Source organism: Salvelinus namaycush, chromosome 32 (assembly GCF_016432855.1).
Source record: "Salvelinus namaycush isolate Seneca chromosome 32, SaNama_1.0, whole genome shotgun sequence".
NCBI lineage: Eukaryota > Metazoa > Chordata > Actinopteri > Salmoniformes > Salmonidae > Salvelinus > Salvelinus namaycush.
In genome coordinates this window covers 29,368,278-29,389,173 of record NC_052338.1, presented here as the reverse complement: position 1 = coordinate 29,389,173, position 20,896 = coordinate 29,368,278, and the positions used below count along the sequence as shown (strand labels likewise).

At 44.8% G+C, this 20,896-nt stretch overlaps 1 pseudogene; it reads left to right on the top strand.

Annotated features, from left to right (window-relative positions):
• The first annotated feature begins 266 nt into the window (after positions 1–266).
• Positions 267–4,410, top strand: LOC120027089 (annotated as a pseudogene).
• The last annotated feature ends 16,486 nt before the right edge of the window (positions 4,411–20,896 follow it).

The window sequence follows — 20,896 nt, the reverse complement described above, 5'->3', positions numbered from 1 at the left end:
CACGTCCAGACATGCCCGCTCTGTGTGCAAGAGGACAGCCCAGTGGTGCTTTGGTGAACTGCACACACGGCTACACACGCCCAGCGGCGCAACAGGGGCGCAACATGGGTACACATGCGCCTCGTCAATTCAAGTCGTCTCCCGTGTAAGCTGGCCGTAGAGAGGATACTAATATTGTCAGCGGCACACAAAGTCATCGTTATCCCCGTGCCGCGTGCTCTCCCCCGCCCCTGCTCAGTGGACCCGATCAGTGGACCCAAGCCGCCATGGCCGTGCGTTTCACCGCAGCGCAGGTCCTAGAACAGATCTTATCCAGCGTCGACCAAGAAGACTACTCCGATTCAGAGGAGGAGGAGATTTCGGAAGACGAAGATGGGGAGGAATGCAACCCCGAGCGCGAGGCCGACCAGGGGTCTTCGCACTCTTCGGAGGAAGACCCGGAGGAAGCCCCAGAGGACGAACACAGGAAGAGATTGCCTCGGCTCAAGCCCAAAGGGAGACCGTTGCTGTCGAAAAACGTCAAAATCAAATGGTCGCCTATGGCCTATGGCCGCCACAGGGCCCATGTGATCTGCCACGCTGGGCCAGACGAGACTCCGGGCCCCACAGCCTATGCCGTGACTCACGCCTGCGACATCGCATCCACCTTCCACCTGTTCGTCACACCGGCGATAGAAAGGATAATTCTGGAAATGACAAATCTGCACGGGGCGAGAAAATACGGCGATGGCTGGCGAGCCATGGACGCCACCAACCTGCGCGCCTACGTAGGGCTGCTGATCCTAGCGGGCGTCTACATGTCCCGAGGTGAGGCCACAGCCAGCCTGTGGGACGCGAAGAGCTGCAGGACTGTGTTCCGAGCCACCATGCCGCTCAAGGTCTCGAGGCTGCTGCGATTCGACGATCGCCAGTCGAGATCCGTGAGGCTCGCCACGGACAAACTCGCAGCCATACGAGAGGTCTGGGACCATTGGGAGGCGGGGCTGCCGGCCCTCTCCATCCCGGGGCCTGACGTGACAGTGGATGAGCAACTGGTCCCGTTCAGAGGTACTGTGTGTGTGTGTGTGTGTGTGTGTGTGTGTGTGTGTGTGTGTGTGTGTGTGTGTGTGTGTGTGTGTGTGTGTGTGTGTGTGTGTGTGTGTGTGTGTGTGTGTGTGTGTGTGTGTACGTATGTTTATACAGTGGGGCAAAGAAGTATTTAGTCAGCCACCAATTGTGCAAGTTCTCCCACTTAAAAAGTGTAATTTTCATCATAGGTACACTTCAACTATGACAGACAAAATGAGAAAAAAAAATCCAGAAAATCACATTGTAGGATTTTTGATGAATTTATTTGCAAATTATGGTGGAAAATAAGTATTTGGTCAATAACAAAAGTTTATCTCAATACTTTGTTATATACCCTTTGTTGGCAATGACAGAAGTCAAACGTTTTCTGTAAGTCTTCACAAGGTTTTCACACACTGTTGCTGGTATTTTGGCCCATTCCTCCATGCAGATCTCCTCTAGAGCAGTGATGTTTTGGGGCTGTTGCTGGGCAACACGGACTTTCAACTCCTTCCAAAGCTTTTCTATGGGGTTGAGATCTGGAGACTGGCTAGGCCACTCCAGGACCTTGAAATGCTTCTTACGAAGCCACTCCTTCGTTGCCCGGGCGGTGTGTTTGGGATCATTGTCATGCTGAAAGACCCAGCCACGTTTCATCTTCAATGCCCTTGCTGATGGAAGGAGGTTTTCACTCAAAATCTCACGATACATGGCCCCATTCATTCTTTCCTTTACACGGATCAGTCGTCCTGGTCCCTTTGCAGAAAAACAGCCCCAAAGCATGATGTTTCTACCCCCATGCTTCAGAGTAGGTATGGTGTTCTTTGGATGCAACTCAGCATTCTTTGTCCTCCAAACACGACGAGTTGAGTTTTTACCAAAAAGTTATATTTTGGTTTCATCTGACCATATGACATTCTCCCAATCTTCTTCTGGATCATCCAAATGCTCTCTAGCAAACTTCAGACGGGCCTGGACATGTACTGGCTTAAGCAGGGGGATACGTCTGGCACTGCAGGATTTGAGTCCCTGGCGGCGTAGTGTGTTACTGATGGTAGGCTTTGTTACTTTGGTCCCAGCTCTCTGGATTTTTGCTCACCGTTCTTGTGATCATTTTGACCCCACGGGTTGAGATCTTGCGTGGAGCCCCAGATCGAGGGAGATTATCAGTGGTCTTGTATGTCTTCCATTTCCTAATAATTGCTCCCACAGTGGATTTCTTCAAACCAAGCTGCTTACCTATTGCAGATTCAGTCTTCCCAGCCTGGTGCAGGTCTATAATTTTGTTTCTGGTGTCCTTTGACAGCTCTTTGGTCTTGGCCATAGTGGAGTTTGGAGTGTGACTGTTTGAGGTTGTGGACAGGTGTCTTTTATACTGATAACAAGTTCAAACAGGTGCCATTAATACAGGTAACGAGTAGAGGACAGAGGAGCCTCTTAAAGAAGACGTTACAGGTCTGTGAGAGCCAGAAATCTTGCTTGTTTGTAGGTGACCAAATACTTATTTTCCACCATAATTTTCAAATAAATTCATTAAAAATCCTACAATGTGGGCCTCCCGGGTGGCGCAGTGGTCTAGAGCACTGCATCGCAGTGCTAGCTGCGCCACCAGAGTCTCTGGGTTCACGCCCAGGCTCTGTCGCAGCCGGCCGCAACCGGGAGGTCCGTGGGGCGACGCACAATTGGGCTAGCGTTGTCCGGGTTAGGGAGGGTTTGGCCGGTAGGGATATCCTTGTCTCATCGCGCTCCAGCGACTCCTGTGGAGGGCCGGGCGCAGTGCGCGCTAACCAAGGGGGCCAGGTGCACGGTGTTTCCTCCGACACATTGGTGCGGCTGGCTTCCGGGTTGGAGGCGCGCTGTGTTAAGAAGCAGTGCGGCTTGGTTGGGTTGTGCTTCGGAGGACGCGTGGCTTTCGACCTTCGTCTCTCCCGAGCCCTTATGGGAGTTGTAGCGATGAGACAAGATAGTAATTACTAGCGATTGGATACCACGAAAATTGGGGAGAAAAGGGGATACATTTATAAAAAAATATATATAAAAAAAAGAATCCTAGAATGTGATTTTCTGGATTTTTTTTTCTAGTTTTGTCTGCGCATCCCCTGGTTCTTCTCGCTGCCTCCGCTGGCCGCCTTGCCGGTGTACACTTGCATCTTCCAAGTGTAGCTGGACTTGGCGTCGCAGGCCACCCACGACTTGATGCCTTATTTCGCCGGCTTGCTGGGAATGTACTGACGGAAAGGAAAGCGGCCTTTGGCAAGGGTAGAAGAGTTTAAGCCTCATTACTGGCTCATTGATTTGAGCCAAGACACAATGAGCCAGTAATGAGGCTTAAACTATTCTACCCTTGCCAAAGGCCGCTTTCCTTTCCGTCAGTACATTCCCAGCAAGCCGGCGAAATAAGGCATCAAGTCGTGGGTGGCCTGCGACGCCAAGTCCAGCTACACTTGGAAGATGCAAGTGTACACCGGCAAGGCGGCCAGCGGAGGCCCCGAGAAGAACCAGGGGATGCGCGTCGTCCTCAATCTGACAACAGGACTGAGCGGTCGCAATGTCACGTGTGACAATTTCTTCACCTCCTACGAACTGGGACAGCGGCTCCTCGAGAGGAACCTCACCATGGTGGGCACGGTGATAAAGAACAAGTCCGAGCTCCCGCCGGCGCTGCTCGAGTTAAAGGGCAGACAGGTCCTGTCCTCCAGGTTTGCCTTCACGCCCACCGCCACTCTAGTGTCCTACCTGGCAAAGAAAAATAAGAACGTGCTACTTCTGAGCACGCTGCACACAGAGGCCCAAGTCAGCGATCGCTGCGACAGGAAGCTGGCCGTCATCCTAGACTACAACTGCAACAAGGGCGTTGTGGACAACCTAGACAAGGTGGTCGGCACCTACAGCTGCAGACGGATGACTGCCCGCTGGCCCCTGGTCGTCTTCCACAACATCCTCGACGTGTCCTCCTACAACGCCTTTGTCATATGGCGAAAGATCAATCCTGACTGGATGCCTCGCAAACGGAACAAGAGGAGGGTGTTCCTGGAGCAGCTGGGAAAGGCACTTGTGAAGCCGCTGATCCAAAGAAGGCAGCATCTCCACCGCCCCGAAGCGGCGTCAGCACTTGTCAATGTCCTACAGAGTGCTACGGCGGCGGCTCGTGATCAACAGCGCGAGGAGCCCGCCGCTGCCCCGTGCGCTGCCCCGGCCACCGGGGCAAGTAAGAGGAAGACGTGTCAGCTCTGCCCACCCAAGAAGGACTCCAAGACACACACGGTGTGCTGCAGGTGTAAGAAATACATCTGCCAAGGCTGTTCACACGCATACTGTCACACTTGCGCCCATTGGGCCTTTAGCCAAGACAGGACAGGATGACCCGGAGGACGCGGGGTCTAAACACAATAAGAGGACGACGGGAGGGTTAAATGCCCAATCTTGGATTTAAACAACAACAAAGTGGTCACCCTGCTTTAAATTTGTTAAACAGCTGGGATGGGCCCGGATAACTGCAACCACTCTCAAATTCATGCACAGAGCTACAATATATGCATGCAAGGATTTCCATCCATCTATCAAAATGATAATTTTAATAATGTTTGAGTCAAACAAGTTCTAATGGGAGTTAGACAGTTGATGCTAATGTCATGAAGCATTCATAAATTATATATGACTAATTTAAAAGTCCAAAAATGGATGTCCCAATCCAAGATTGGCCCTTTAAGGACGTGCTTAAGCATCAGGAGTCAGAGAAGGAGAGGTAATACCGGTGGTGAGATGACAGTTATAGTACCCTTGTGAAATAATGATGAAATGTAATGGCACTTCCTTCATATTTAGATGAAAACAAAAATAAAGTTTTAAACTCTAGGGAGTACAGCGGCGGGGCTGGTTCTCACAAGGGTTGCTTTTAATAAGTAAAACGTTGATGGTGCTGTGAATTGATTTGGATGTAGAAATATGTGTATTACTTTACATAGATGAATTCTGTTAGTAAGTCCTTGTCGTAAAACTTTGAGTTGAAGACAACTGTTGTGTGTCCATGACCAAAATCACCTGATCAAATGATCATTGTATAAATTAGACAAGGTTGTAACAGTTTACTGCCTTTTCCGGAAAACAAATCCACTGACAGTTGAATAGTCTGTTAAATTGTTCTGAACATTATCAAAAAATAAATACATTCTGAAAGCACCATAGTCTAATCCAAAAAGGCGCTGTACCATTCTTGATGATAAATGATGTGCATTGTCCTTCAAGACAGTATTATTCCCACTGCATTCTGGAGCTAGAAACACGTACAACACAAAACATCCGTCTACCTTGCCAGCCAGACATACTGTGCATAGCAGTCTACAACATCGGCAGAAAGACAGAGTGAAGCATGTCATTGGAATCGCGTCATGTTTTACAACCGTCTTGGCAGAGACTGAGTAATCTCATTGTTGAGAATACAAATGTTTCCACTCGGCTGTACAATGTAAACGTTGGCAGGTGCCCCCACAATAACGCACAGTAGAGTAAATTTACAGATGGAATGTCAACGAAACAATGACCCTGCTCTTAGTACGCACAATACGACCGTGGGATCATGATATCCAACAGCCTGATTTCCAATATCCTGATTTCCAACAGCCTGATTTCCAATATCCTGATTTCCAACAGCCTGATTTCCAATATCCTGATTTCCAACAGCCTGATTTCCAACAGCCTGATTTCCAATATCCTGATTTCCAACAGCCTGATTTCCAATATCCTGATTTCCAACAGCCTGATTTCCAATATCCTGATTTCCAACAGCCTGATTTCCAATATCCTGATTTCCAACAGCCTGATTTCCAACAGCCTGATTTCCAATATCCTGATTTCCAATATCCTGATTTCCAATATCCTGATTTCCAACAACCTCAATTCCAACATCCTGTTATCCAAAGACTGGCAGAGGACCTGACCAGAGGAAAAAATAAGAAAACAAAGGAAGCAAAGAGAGAAGGAAGCACAAGAAAGGGTGAGTTGAAATACAGAATGACAGTTGGGGGTAAACAAACGCTACAATTGATCTGGGGCCGTATGAGGTTATTATCCCTAGAGACTATTTCAGGACCATGGTGAGCTCCTTGGCTATCCGAATGGGACAGGGAGTTCCCATGAGCCTGGACATTTATGAGACACACACACACACACATTCACTCAGACACACACACACAGACACACACAGGGTTCCTATATCTTATTACAGCACCATGGAGAGCTCTGTGATGACGGCAGAACGGGACACTAGCCCCCTGTGCCTAGGATATTTACGAGGGCTATTAAATTATCCCACATGGGAATTTGGTCTGTCTATCTAAATATCTGTACAGCAGTGGAGGCCGGTGGGTGGAGCTATAGGAGGAGCTGTTCTTTGTAATGGCTGGAATGGAATTAATGTAACAGTATCAAACACATAAAACATATGGAAACCACGCTTGACTGTGTTCCTTTAATTCCATTCCAGGCACTACAATGAGCCCTTCCTCCTATAGCGCATGCCACCAGCCTCCACTGCTGTACAGTATCTATCAGTCTTCCTTTGTGACATGATCCAGTGCACAGCTAGGTATAGCTTTATGTTGTCCATTCAGCACTGTGTGTAAACCTCACAACACAAGTTAATGGGCTAATGTGACCTTTGGCCCACATCTGGAGTAGAAGGGGTTTTATAGTGGCTAAATCCTAAGAGGTACATGGTGTGAATACATGCAGCAATACTGAGTTCTAGGTGAAATCTCAGTCCTTAAAGATTAATTAAACTGATAAAAACTGCTCTAAAACTGGGCTGTTTCCATTAATCAGCAGCCCAGTAATTTTATCTTTATTCTCTGTAATTTAAAAGTTCTGCCATGGTGTTCTATTCCCACCTCTATAAACGTACATTAATTTACCAGGTCCTAATTGGCTATTGAACAATAGCTTGTTTGATTCACTCACTGTTTGAGGCAGCAGGCAATAATAGGAAAGGGTTAGTTGTGAAGCTGGCGAGTGGAACTTCAAAACATGTTTCCCATATTTTCAGATGCTCTTTTTTGTTTAGCACCTCTAAAACTTTAGACTGGCACTTTTTATATTCGTTAGAATATATGCCACCATTCATCAATAACAACAATAACAACTCTAACAAGTCTAAAAACTTGAACAACTTGAACAACAATAACATTAATAACAACACTTAAAACTCTAAAATTAATATCACCTCTAACAACACAATCAACAATAACAACAAAAACTCTAACAACAAAAATAAACAATGACAACAATAACAAAACGAACAACACCAACAACTCTAACAACACTGTTGAAACTAACAACTCTAACATCTATAACAACTCTAACAACACTGTTGAAACTAACAACTCTAACATCAATAACAACTCTAACAACACTGTTGAAACTAACAACTCTAACATCAATAACAACTCTAACAACACTGTTGAAACTAACAACTCTAACATCAATAACAACTCTAACAACACTGTTGAAACTAACAACTCTAACATCAATAACAACTCTAACAACACTGTTGAAACTAACAACTCTAACATCAATAACAACTCTAACAACACTGTTGAAACTAACAACTCTAACATCTATAACAACTCTAACAACACTGTTGAAACTAACAACTCTAACATCAATAACAACTCTAACAACACTGTTGAAACTAACAACTCTAACATCAATAACAACTCTAACAACACTGTTGAAACTAACAACTCTAACATCAATAACAACTCTAACAACACTGTTGAAACTAACAACTCTAACATCAATAACAACTCTAACAACACTGTTGAAACTAACAACTCTAACATCAATAACAACTCTAACAACACTGTTGAAACTAACAACTCTAACATCAATAACAACTCTAACAACACTGTTGAAACTAACAACTCTAACATCTATAACAACTCTAACAACACTGTTGAAACTAACAACTCTAACATCTATAACAACTCTAACAACACTGTTGAAACTAACAACTCTAACATCAATAACAACTCTAACAACACTGTTGAAACTAACAACTCTAACATCAATAACAACTCTAACAACACTGTTGAAACTAACAACTCTAACATCAATAACAACTCTAACAACACTGTTGAAACTAACAACTCTAACATCAATAACAACTCTAACAACACTGTTGAAACTAACAACTCTAACATCAATAACAACTCTAACAACACTGTTGAAACTAACAACTCTAACATCAATAACAACTCTAACAACACTGTTGAAACTAACAACTCTAACATCAATAACAACTCTAACAACACTGTTGAAACTAACAACTCTAACATCTATAACAACTCTAACAACACTGTTGAAACTAACAACTCTAACATCAATAACAACTCTAACAACACTGTTGAAACTAACAACTCTAACATCAATAACAACTCTAACAACACTGTTGAAACTAACAACTCTAACATCAATAACAACTCTAACAACACTGTTGAAACTAACAACTCTAACATCAATAACAACTCTAACAACACTGTTGAAACTAACAACTCTAACATCAATAACAACTCTAACAACACTGTTGAAACTAACAACTCTAACATCAATAACAACTCTAACAACACTGTTGAAACTAACAACTCTAACATCAATAACAACTCTAACAACACTGTTGAAACTAACAACTCTAACATCAATAACAACTCTAACAACACTGTTGAAACTAACAACTCTAACATCAATAACAACTCTAACAACACTGTTGAAACTAACAACTCTAACATCAATAACAACTCTAACAACACTGTTGAAACTAACAACTCTAACATCAATAACAACTCTAACAACACTGTTGAAACTAACAACTCTAACATCAATAACAACTCTAACAACACTGTTGAAACTAACAACTCTAACATCAATAACAACTCTAACAACACTGTTGAAACTAACAACTCTAACATCAATAACAACTCTAACAACACTGTTGAAACTAACAACTCTAACATCAATAACAACTCTAACAACACTGTTGAAACTAACAACTCTAACATCAATAACAACTCTAACAACACTGTTGAAACTAACAACTCTAACATCAATAACAACTCTAACAACACTGTTGAAACTAACAACTCTAACATCTATAACAACTCTAACAACACTGTTGAAACTAACAACTCTAACATCAATAACAACTCTAACAACACTGTTGAAACTAACAACTCTAACATCAATAACAACTCTAACAACACTGTTGAAACTAACAACTCTAACATCAATAACAACTCTAACAACACTGTTGAAACTAACAACTCTAACATCAATAACAACTCTAACAACACTGTTGAAACTAACAACTCTAACATCAATAACAACTCTAACAACACTGTTGAAACTAACAACTCTAACATCAATAACAACTCTAACAACACTGTTGAAACTAACAACTCTAACATCAATAACAACTCTAACAACACTGTTGAAACTAACAACTCTAACATCAATAACAACTCTAACAACACTGTTGAAACTAACAACTCTAACATCTATAACAACTCTAACAACACTGTTGAAACTAACAACTCTAACATCAATAACAACTCTAACAACACTGTTGAAACTAACAACTCTAACATCAATAACAACTCTAACAACACTGTTGAAACTAACAACTCTAACATCAATAACAACTCTAACAACACTGTTGAAACTAACAACTCTAACATCAATAACAACTCTAACAACACTGTTGAAACTAACAACTCTAACATCTATAACAACTCTAACAACACTGTTGAAACTAACAACTCTAACATCAATAACAACTCTAACAACACTGTTGAAACTAACAACTCTAACATCAATAACAACTCTAACAACACTGTTGAAACTAACAACTCTAACATCTATAACAACTCTAACAACACTGTTGAAACTAACAACTCTAACATCAATAACAACTCTAACAACACTGTTGAAACTAACAACTCTAACATCAATAACAACTCTAACAACACTGTTGAAACTAACAACTCTAACATCAATAACAACTCTAACAACACTGTTGAAACTAACAACTCTAACATCAATAACAACTCTAACAACACTAACAACTCTAACAACACTAACACATCTATAAACTCTAACAACATAGACGCTAACAACTCTAACAACACTAACAACACTAACAACACTAACAACAATAACACTAACACCACTAACTAACAACAATAACAACACTAACAACACTAACAAAACCAACAACTCTAACAACAATAACACATCTAACAACTCTAACAACAATAACAACACTAACAACACTAACAACACTAACAACACTAACAAAACCAACAACTCTAACAACAATAACACATCTAACAACTCTAACAACAATAACAACACTAACAACACTAACAAAACCAACAACTCTAACAACAATAACACTAACACCACTAACTAACAACAATAACAACACTAACAACACTAACAACTCTAGCAACTCTAACAACAATAACAACAATAACACAAACAACTTGAACAACACTAACAACATGATCAACAATAACAACACCAACAACACTAACAACTCTTAAAACACTAACAACACTAACAACACGAACAACACAAACAACAATAACAACACTAACAACACCAACAACTCTAGCAACTCTAACAACAATAACAACAATAACACAAACAACTTGAACAACACTAACAACACGAACAACACAAACAACAATAACAACAATAACAACACTAACAACAATAACAACACTAACAACACTAACAACACGAACAACATGAACAAATTGAACAACACCAACAACAATAACAACAATAACCACAATAACAACACTAACAACACTATGAATTCTAACAACACGAACAACACTTAACAGCAATAACAGCATTAACAATTCGAACATCACTAACAACAATAACAACACTAACAACACAAACAAAACTATCAACACTAACAACAATAACAACACTAACATCTCTAACAACACTATCAACAATATCAACAATAACAACTCTAACAACACTATCAACAATAACAACAATAACAACACTAACAATTCTAACAAGACCAACACTAAAAACACTAACATCATTAACAACACTAACTAGACTAACAACTCTACGAACTCAAACAACTCTGAAAGTATTATTTATTCATTGTCTAGAAGTGCGGCAGCAACAGTCCATGAACTTAGCAGGAGATCTACATTGATTAATGTTTATGCCCTCCTTTTCTCTCTTGCAATCTTTTCCCCCTCTCAATCCCTCTCTCTCTCTTTCCATGCTGCCTCTCTTTTCATTCTCATTGGGCCTCCCTCTCTGCTCTCTTTCTCAGTCTCTTTATTCCCCCCCTTCAACCCCCCCTCCATTTGTAATCTGGTCCTCTTCCCCTGTTTCAATTAAAATAGACAACAGAGCTGTGCTTTGGGGAAGTTTAAGGTGGAATGTAGTTTAAATAATACATCTTTGCCCTGCAAGACTTGTATGCTGTCTCCTCTGTGTGTGTGTGCTCTGTGTGTGTGTATGTGTGTTTGTCTGTGTGTATAAAACATCTATGCAGTATCCAGGGGTAGGGAGGTTGGGGAGAGGCAGTGGTCCATGAACTTAACTAGAGGTCCTTTCTGATCAAATGTGACAATTATGATAGTGTTCCTAGGAGCTTACATTCTCCCCTCCCCCTTCCATCCCTCTCTCTTTCTCATTATCTCTCTCATCCTCTCTTCATTTACCTTTCTCTTTCCATGAATCCCTCTCTCCCTCTGTTTATATATTTATCAATTTCTCTTGTTCTCCATTTTCTCTTCTTCTTAGTCTTACGTATTCTTCACCCTCTCTATTCTCTACCTCTCCGCTCTCTACCCCTCTCCATTTTTCCTCCATTATTTCTCTCTCTCCTCATCCCTATCTCTCTCCCTTCCTCTCCACTCATCCCTTTCTCTCTGGGTCCATTCTTCAGTGCTGGCTGCAGTCATCATGGCGGCTAGGTGAGTCAATAAAGGCTGCTTCATCAACACGCCGGCCCATTCCCTCTACACCATCAATCACATGCTGAGACAGTAAGAAAGAAAGAAAGAAAGAAAGAGAGAGAGAGAGAGAGAGAGAGAGAGAGAGAGAGAGAGAGAGAGAGAGAGAGAGAGAGAGAGAGAGAGAGAGAGAGAGAGAGAGAGGGGGGGGGGGGGGGGGGGGGGAGCACATCAGAAATCAGCTCAATGTAATTGAAGAATCCATGGAATCTAACCACTGGGAAAATTGGAAAACTCTAAACAAACAAGAACATGAAGAGTTATCAATCCAAAACTGAGATGTACGGATAGACCACTTCTCCAATCTTTTATGCTCTATAACAAACAACAAACAGCAAGAACATGTACAGTTGAAGTCGCAAGTTTACATACAATTTAGCCAAATACATTTTTCACAATTCCTGACATTTAATCCTAGTAAAACTTCCCTGTTTTAGGTCAGTTAGGATCACCACTTTATTTTAATGTGAAATGTCAGAATAACACTAGAGAGAATGAATTATTTCAGCTTTTATTTCTTTCATCACATTCCCAGTGGGTCAGAAGTTTACAGACACTCAATTAGTATTTGGTAGCATTGCCTTTAAATTGTTTAAATTGGGTCAAATGTTTCGGGTAGCCTTCCATAAGCTTCCCACAATAAGTTGGGTGTATTTTGTCCCATTCCTCCTGACAGAGCTGGTGTAACTGAATCAGGTTTGTAGGCCTCCTTGCTCGCACACACTTTTTCAGTTCTGCCCACACATTTTCTCTGGGATTGAGGTCAGGGCTTTGTGATGGCCACTCCAATACCTTGACTGTGTTGTCCTTAAGCCATTTTGCCACAACTTCGGAAGTATGCTTGGGGTCATTGTCCATTTGGAAGACCCATTTGCGACCAAGCTATAACTTCCTGACTGATGTCTTGAGATGTTGCTTCAATATATTCACATAATTTTCCTACCTTATGATGCAATCTATTTTGTGAAGTGCACCAGTCCCTCCTGCAGCAAAGCACCCTCACAACATGATGATGCCACCCCCGTGCTTCACGGTTGGGATGGTGTTCTTCGGCTTACAAACCTCACCCTTTTTCCTCCAAACAACTCCAACTTCCGGGTTGGAGCGAGTGGTCGCATTTCGCATTGCTCCACAGGTAGTATTACATTTAATTTAATTACATTACAGTACAACGGTTTGATTTGTTTGATCTTAGCACTTTTTTCTTAGCTAGCTACATAGCCGTCTTTGTATCAAAGATAATTGTGTAGTTTAGATTATTATCGAATTATCGAATCTTCTAATGTTGTCAACACTGCTAGCTAGCCAGCTAGCCAACTTCTACCTAATCATTACAACGGAACGATTTTATTAGTTTAGTGTTAGCTAGCTACATAGTTGTCTTTGCATCTAGGATAATTGTGTAGTTTAGAGTAATCATCTAGCCAGTTATCGAGGTTACCTAGCCAGTTCCACTTTTAAACAAAGTCAGCTAGCCAGCTATTTTCGCCGTCAACACTGCTAGCTAGCCAGCTAGCCAGCTAGCCAACTTCTACCGAAACAGTACAACGGAACGATTTGATTAGTGTAGTGTTAGCTAGCTACATAGTTGTCTTCGCTGTCTTTGTATCTAAGATAATTGTGTAGTTTAGAGTAATTATCTAGCCAGTTATCGAGGTTACCTAGCCAGCTCCACTTTTAAACAAAGTCAGCTAGCCAGCTATTTTCGCCCTCCTAACGTTGTCAACACTGCTAGCTAGCCAGCTAGCCAACTTCTACCGAAACAGTACAACGGAACGATTTGATTAGTGTAGTGTTAGCTAGCTACATAGTTGTCTTTGCTGTCCTTGTATCTAAGATAATTGTGTAGTTTAGAGTAATTATCTAGCCAGTTATCGAGGTTACCTAGCCAGTTATCGAGGCTACCTAGCCAGCAACACTTTCAAACATAGTCAACAACGCAGCCACTGCTAGCTAGCCTACTTCACCAGTCAGCAGTACTGCATAATTTTAATCATTTTAGTCAATAAGATTTTTGCTACGTAAGCTTAACTTTCTGAACATTCGAGACGTGTAGTCCACTTGTCATTCCAATCTCCTTTGCATTAGCGTAGCCTCTTCTGTAGCCTGTCAACTATGTGTCTGTCTATCCCTGTTCTCTCCTCTCTGCACAGACCATACAAATGCTTCACACCGCGTGGCCGCTGCCACCCTAACCTGGTGGTCCCAGCGCGCACGACCCACGTGGAGTTCCAGGTCTCCGGCAGCCTCTGGAACTGCCGATCTGCGGCCAACAAGGCAGAGTTCATCTCAGCCTATGCTTCCCTCCAGTCCCTCGACTTCTTGGCACTGACGGAAACATGGATTACCACAGATAACACTGCTACTCCTACTGCTCTCTCCTCGTCTGCCCACGTGTTCTCGCACACCCCGAGAGCTTCTGGTCAGCGGGGTGGTGGCACTGGGATCCTCATCTCTCCCAAGTGGACATTCTCTCTTTCTCCCCTGACCCATCTGTCTATCGCCTCCTTTGAATTCCATGCTGTCACAGTTACCAGCCCTTTCAAGCTTAACATCCTTATCATTTATCGCCCTCCAGGTTCCCTTGGAGAGTTCATCAATGAGCTTGACGCCTTGATAAGTTCCTTCCCTGAGGATGGCTCACCTCTCACAGTTCTGGGTGACTTTAACCTCCCCACGTCTACCTTTGACTCATTCCTCTCTGCCTCCCTCTTTCCACTCCTCTCCTCTTTTGACCTCACCCTCTCACCTTCCCCCCCTACTCACAAGGCAGGCAATACGCTTGACCTCATCTTTACTAGATGCTGTTCTTCCACTAATCTCATTGCAACTCCCCTCCAAGTCTCCGACCACTACCTTGTATCCTTTTCCCTCTCACTCTCATCCAACACTTCCCACTCTGCCCCTACTCGGATGGTATCGCGCCGTCCAAACCTTCGCTCTCTCTCCCCCGCTACTCTCTCCTCTTCCATCCTATCATCTCTTCCCTCTGCTCAAACCTTCTCCAATCTATCTCCTGATTCTGCCTCCTCAACCCTCCTCTCCTCCCTTTCTGCATCCTTTGACTCTCTATTTCCCCTATCCTCCAGGCCGGCTCGGTCCTCCCCTCCTGCCCCGTGGCTCGACGACTCATTGCGAGCTCACAGAACAGGGCTCCGGGCAGCCGAGCGGAAATGGAGGAGAACTCGCCTCCCTGCGGACCTGGCATCCTTTCACTCCCTCCTCTCTACATTTTCCTCTTCTGTCTCTGCTGCTAAAGCCACTTTCTACCACTCTAAATTCCAAGCATCTGCCTCTAACCCTAGGAAGCTCTTTGCCACCTTCTCCTCCCTCCTGAATCCTCCTCCCCCTCCCACCCCCCCTCCTCCCTCTCTGCGGATGACTTCGTCAACCATTTTGAAAAGAAGGTTGACGACATCCGATCCTCGTTTGCTAAGTCAAACGACACCGCTGGTTCTGCTCACACTGCCCTACCCTGTGCTTTGACCTCTTTCTCCCCTCTCTCCCCAGATGAAATCTCGCGTCTTGTGACGGCCGGCCGCCCAACAACCTGCCCGCTTGACCCTATCCCCTCCTCTCTTCTCCAGACCATTTCCGGAGACCTTCTCCCTTACCTCACCTCGCTCATCAACTCATCCTTGACCACTGGCTACGTCCCTTCCGTCTTCAAGAGAGCGAGAGTTGCACCCCTTCTGAAAAAACCTACACTCGATCCCTCCGATGTCAACAACTACAGACCAGTATCCCTTCTTTCTTTTCTCTCCAAAACTCTTGAACGTGCCGTCCTTGGCCAGCTCTCCTGCTATCTCTCTCAGAATGACCTTCTCGATCCAAATCAGTCAGGTTTCAAGACTAGTCATTCAACTGAGACTGCTCTTCTCTGTGTCACGGAGGCGCTCCGCACTGCTAAAGCTAACTCTCTCTCCTCTGCTCTCATCCTTCTAGACCTATCGGCTGCCTTTGATACTGTGAACCATCAGATCCTCCTCTCCACCCTCTCCGAGTTGGGCATCTCCGGCGCGGCCCACGCTTGGATTGCGTCCTACCTGACAGGTCGCTCCTACCAGGTGGCGTGGCGAGAATCTGTCTCCTCACCACGTGCTCTCACCACTGGTGTCCCCCAGGGCTCTGTTCTAGGCCCTCTCCTATTCTCGCTATACACCAAGTCACTTGGCTCTGTCATAACCTCACATGGTCTCTCCTATCATTGCTATGCAGACGACACACAATTAATCTTCTCCTTTCCCCCTTCTGATAACCAGGTGGCGAATCGCATCTCTGCATGTCTGGCAGACATATCAGTGTGGATGACGGATCACCACCTCAAGCTGAACCTCGGCAAGACGGAGCTGCTCTTCCTCCCGGGGAAGGACTGCCCGTTCCATGATCTCGCCATCACGGTTGACAACTCCATTGTGTCCTCCTCCCAGAGCGCTAAGAACCTTGGCGTGATCCTGGACAACACCCTGTCGTTCTCAACTAACATCAAGGCGGTGGCCCGTTCCTGTAGGTTCATGCTCTACAACATCCGCAGAGTACGACCCTGCCTCACACAGGAAGCGGCGCAGGTCCTAATCCAGGCACTTGTCATCTCCCGTCTGGATTACTGCAACTCGCTGTTGGCTGGGCTCCCTGCCTGTGCCATTAAACCCCTACAACTCATCCAGAACGCCGCAGCCCGTCTGGTGTTCAACCTTCCCAAGTTCTCTCACGTCACCCCGCTCCTCCGCTCTCTCCACTGGCTTCCAGTTGAAGCTCGCATCCGCTACAAGACCATGGTGCTTGCTTACGGAGCTGTGAGGGGAACGGCACCTCCGTACCTTCAGGCTCTGATCAGGCCCTACACCCAAACAAGGGCACTGCGTTCATCCACCTCTGGCCTGCTCGCCTCCCTACCTCTGAGGAAGTACAGTTCCCGCTCAGCCCAGTCAAAACTGTTCGCTGCTCTGGCACCCCAATGGTGGAACAAACTCCCTCACGACGCCAGGACAGCGGAGTCAATCACCACCTTCCGGAGACACCTGAAACCCCACCTCTTTAAGGAATACCTAGGATAGGATAAAGTAATCCTTCTAACCCCCCCACCCCCCCCTTAAAAGATTTAGATGCACTATTGTAAAGTGGCTGTTCCACTGGATATCATAAGGTGAATGCACCAATTTGTAAGTCGCTCTGGATAAGAGCGTCTGCTAAATGACTTAAATGTAAATGTAAATGGTCATTATTGCCAAACAGTTCTATTTTTGTTTCATCAGACCAGAGGACATTTTTCCAAATAGTACGATCTTTGTCCCCATGTGCAGTTGCAAATCGTAGTCTGGCTTTTTTATGGCAATTTTGGAGCAGTGGCTTCTTCCTTGCTGAGTGGCCTTTCAGGTAATGTCGATATAGGACTCATTTTACTGTGGATATAGATACTTTTGTACCTGTTTCCTCCAGCATCTTCACAAGGTCCTTTGCTATTGTTCTGGGATTGATTTGCACTTTTAACACTAAAGTAAATGAATCTCCAGGAGACAGAACACGTCTCCTTCCTGAGCGGTATGACGGTTGCGTGGTCCCATGGTGTTTATACTTGCATACTATTGTTTGTACAGATGAACATGGTACTCTCAGGCATTTGGAAATTGCTCCCAAGGATGAACCAGACTTCGCTGATTTCTTTTTATTTTCACATGATGCCAAGCAAAGAGACACTAGGTTTGATGGTAGGCCTTGAAATACATCCACAGGTACACCTCCAATAGACTCAAATGATCAATTAGCCTATCAGAAGCTTCTAAAGCCATGTCATAATTTTTAGGAATTTTCCAAGCTGTTTAAATGCACAGTCAACTTAGTGTATGTAAACTTCTGACCCACTGGAATTGTGATACAGTGAATTATAAGTGAATTAATCTGTCTGTAAACAATTGTTGGAAAAATTACTTGTGTCATGCACGAAGTAGATGTCTTATCCGACTTGCCAAAACTATAGCTTGTTAACAAGAAATTTGTGGAGTGGTCGAAATCGAGTTTTAATGACTCCAACATAAATGTATGTAAACTTCCGACTTCAACTCTACATGATCAAAATCCAGTCTTATGATCAACTATTTAAGACTACCAGAACCAACTGGATTCTCCAATTACATTGACTGAACTACATGCCAGAATACAATCCCTCCAACCCAAAAAGGTCTGTGGGGTTGATGATATCTTAAAGGAAATGGTAAAATATACAGACCACAAATATAAATTGTCTATACTTAAACTCTTTAACATCATCCTCACCTCTGGCATCTTCCCCAATATTTGGAACCAAGGACTGATCACCCAAATCCACAAAAGTGGAGACAAATTTGACCCCAATAACAGCAACCTTGGGAAAATCCTCTGCATTTTCATTAACAGCAGACTCATACATTTCCTCAGCGAAAACAATGTACTGAGCAAATGTCAGATTGGCCTTTTACCAAATTATAGTACGACAGACTACATATTCACCTTGCACACCCTAACTGACAAATATACAAACCAAAACAAAGGCAAAGTCTTCTCATTACTTGTTTGTTTAAAAAAAACTTTAGACTCAATTTGGCATGAGGGTATGCTATAGAAATTGATGGAAAGTGGTGTTCGGGGAAAAACATACGACATTATAAAATCCATGTACTGTCGTGGCATTTTTCTGCTTGACCAAATGAGGAGAGTTACAAACTACACACCAGTCAGAGTTATAATTAAATTACATGTTTTAATAAGAGCTTTGCAATAGCCCTTTTTGACTTTCAATGATGCGCTATCTCTAATGAACCATTGAAAATGTCACGGCCGTCGTAAGGAGGAGACCAAGGCGCAGTGTGATAAGCGTACATTCTTCTTTATTTAAAAAATGAACACTGAACAAAACTAACAAAATAACAAAACGAACCGTGAAGCTAATAATGGCTAGTGCAGACAGGCAACAAAACATAGAATAAGAACCCACAGATACCCAAGTGAAAATGGCAACCTAAATATGATCGCCAATCAGAGACAATGATAAACAGCTGCCTCTGATTGGGAACCAATTCAGGCCACCATAAACCTACATATGACTAGACTTACAAACACCCCTAGACATACAAAAACCCTAGACAATACAAAACAAGCATACCCACCCTCGTCACACCCTGACCTAACCAAAATAATAAAGAAAACATAGATAACTAAGGTCAGGGCGTGACAGTACCTCCTCCCAAAGATGCGGACTCCCGACCGCAAACCTGAACTTATAGGGGAGGGTCCGGATGGGCATCTACCCTCGGTGGCGGCTCTGGTTCTGGACGCCGCCCCCCCGCCTTTACACTGATCCCTCCGCCTTTGTAGATCCATACCTCGGATCATCGCCGGAGGCTCTGGACTGCAGATCATCGCCGGAGGCCCCGGACCGGAGACCCTCGCTGGAGACGCCGGGCTGGGGACCGTCGCTGGAGACCCCGGGCTGAAGACCGTTGCTGAAGACTCCGGGCTGAGGACCTTCGCTGGAGACCCCGGGCTGGGGACCGGGCTGGGTACCGTCGCTGGAGGCCTCGGGCTGGGGATCGTCGCTGGAGGCCCCGGACTGGGGATCGTCGCTGGAGGCCCCGGACTGGGGATCGTCGCTGGAGGCTCCGGACTGGAGATCGCCGCTGGAGGCTCCGGAATGTGGCCCGCCGCTGGAGGTTCCGGACTGTGGCCCGTCATTAGAGGTTCCGGACTGTGGCCCGTTGTTGGAGGTTCCGGACTGTGGCCCGTTGTTGGAGGTTCCGGACTGTGGCCCGTCGTTGGAGGTTCCGGACTGTGGCCCGTCGTTGGAGGTTCCGGACTGTGGACCGTCTCAGGAGGAAGCTCTGGACTGGGAACTGTCGCCGGAAGCTCTGGACTGGGAACTGTCGCCAGAAGCTCTGGACTGGGAACTGTCCCTGGAAGCTTGGTGCGTGGGGCCAGCACTGGTGGTACCGGGCTGATGACTCACACCTCAGGGCGGGTGCGGGGAGGAGGCACAGGACGTACTGGACTGTGGTGGCACACTGGAGGCCTGATGCAATGGGCCGGCACTGGTGGCACCGGGCTGGTGACACGCACCTCAGGGCGAGTGCGGGGAGAAGGCACAGGACGTACTGGACTGTGGAGGCGCACTGGAGGCCTGATGCGTGGGACCGGTACAGGTGGCATCGGGCTGGTGACACGCACCTCAGGGCGAGTGCAAGGAGCAGGAACAGGACGGACCTGACTGGGGACACGCACTTGAGGGAGAGTGCAAGGAATAGGAACAGGACGCACCTGACTGGGAAAGCGCACTTGAGGGAGAGTGCGAGGAGCAGGCACAGGACGTACCCGGCTGTGGAGACTTACTGGAGACCTGGTGCGTATAGCCGGCATCAACGGTACTGGAACTTTAACACACTTCAGACGGCAAGTGCGATGAGCGTGCACAGGACGTACTGGGATGTGAAGGTGCACTGGAAACCTGGTGCATATAGCCGGCATCAATTGTTCCGGAACTTTAACTTCTTACGGCTGCAGCCCGGCGTCGGTACACTTATGACAACAGCCAGCTCAAGTGCAGGGCGCGAAATTCAAAAGATATTTTTTAAAAATATTTAACTTTCACACATTAACAAGTCCAATACAGCATATGAAAGGTACACATCTTGTGAATCCAGCCAACATGTCCGATTTTTAAAATGTTTTACAGCGAAAACACCACGTATATTTATGTTAGCTCACCACCAAATACAAAAAAGGACAGACATTTTTCACAGCACAGGTAGCATGCACAAAGCCAACCTAACTAACCA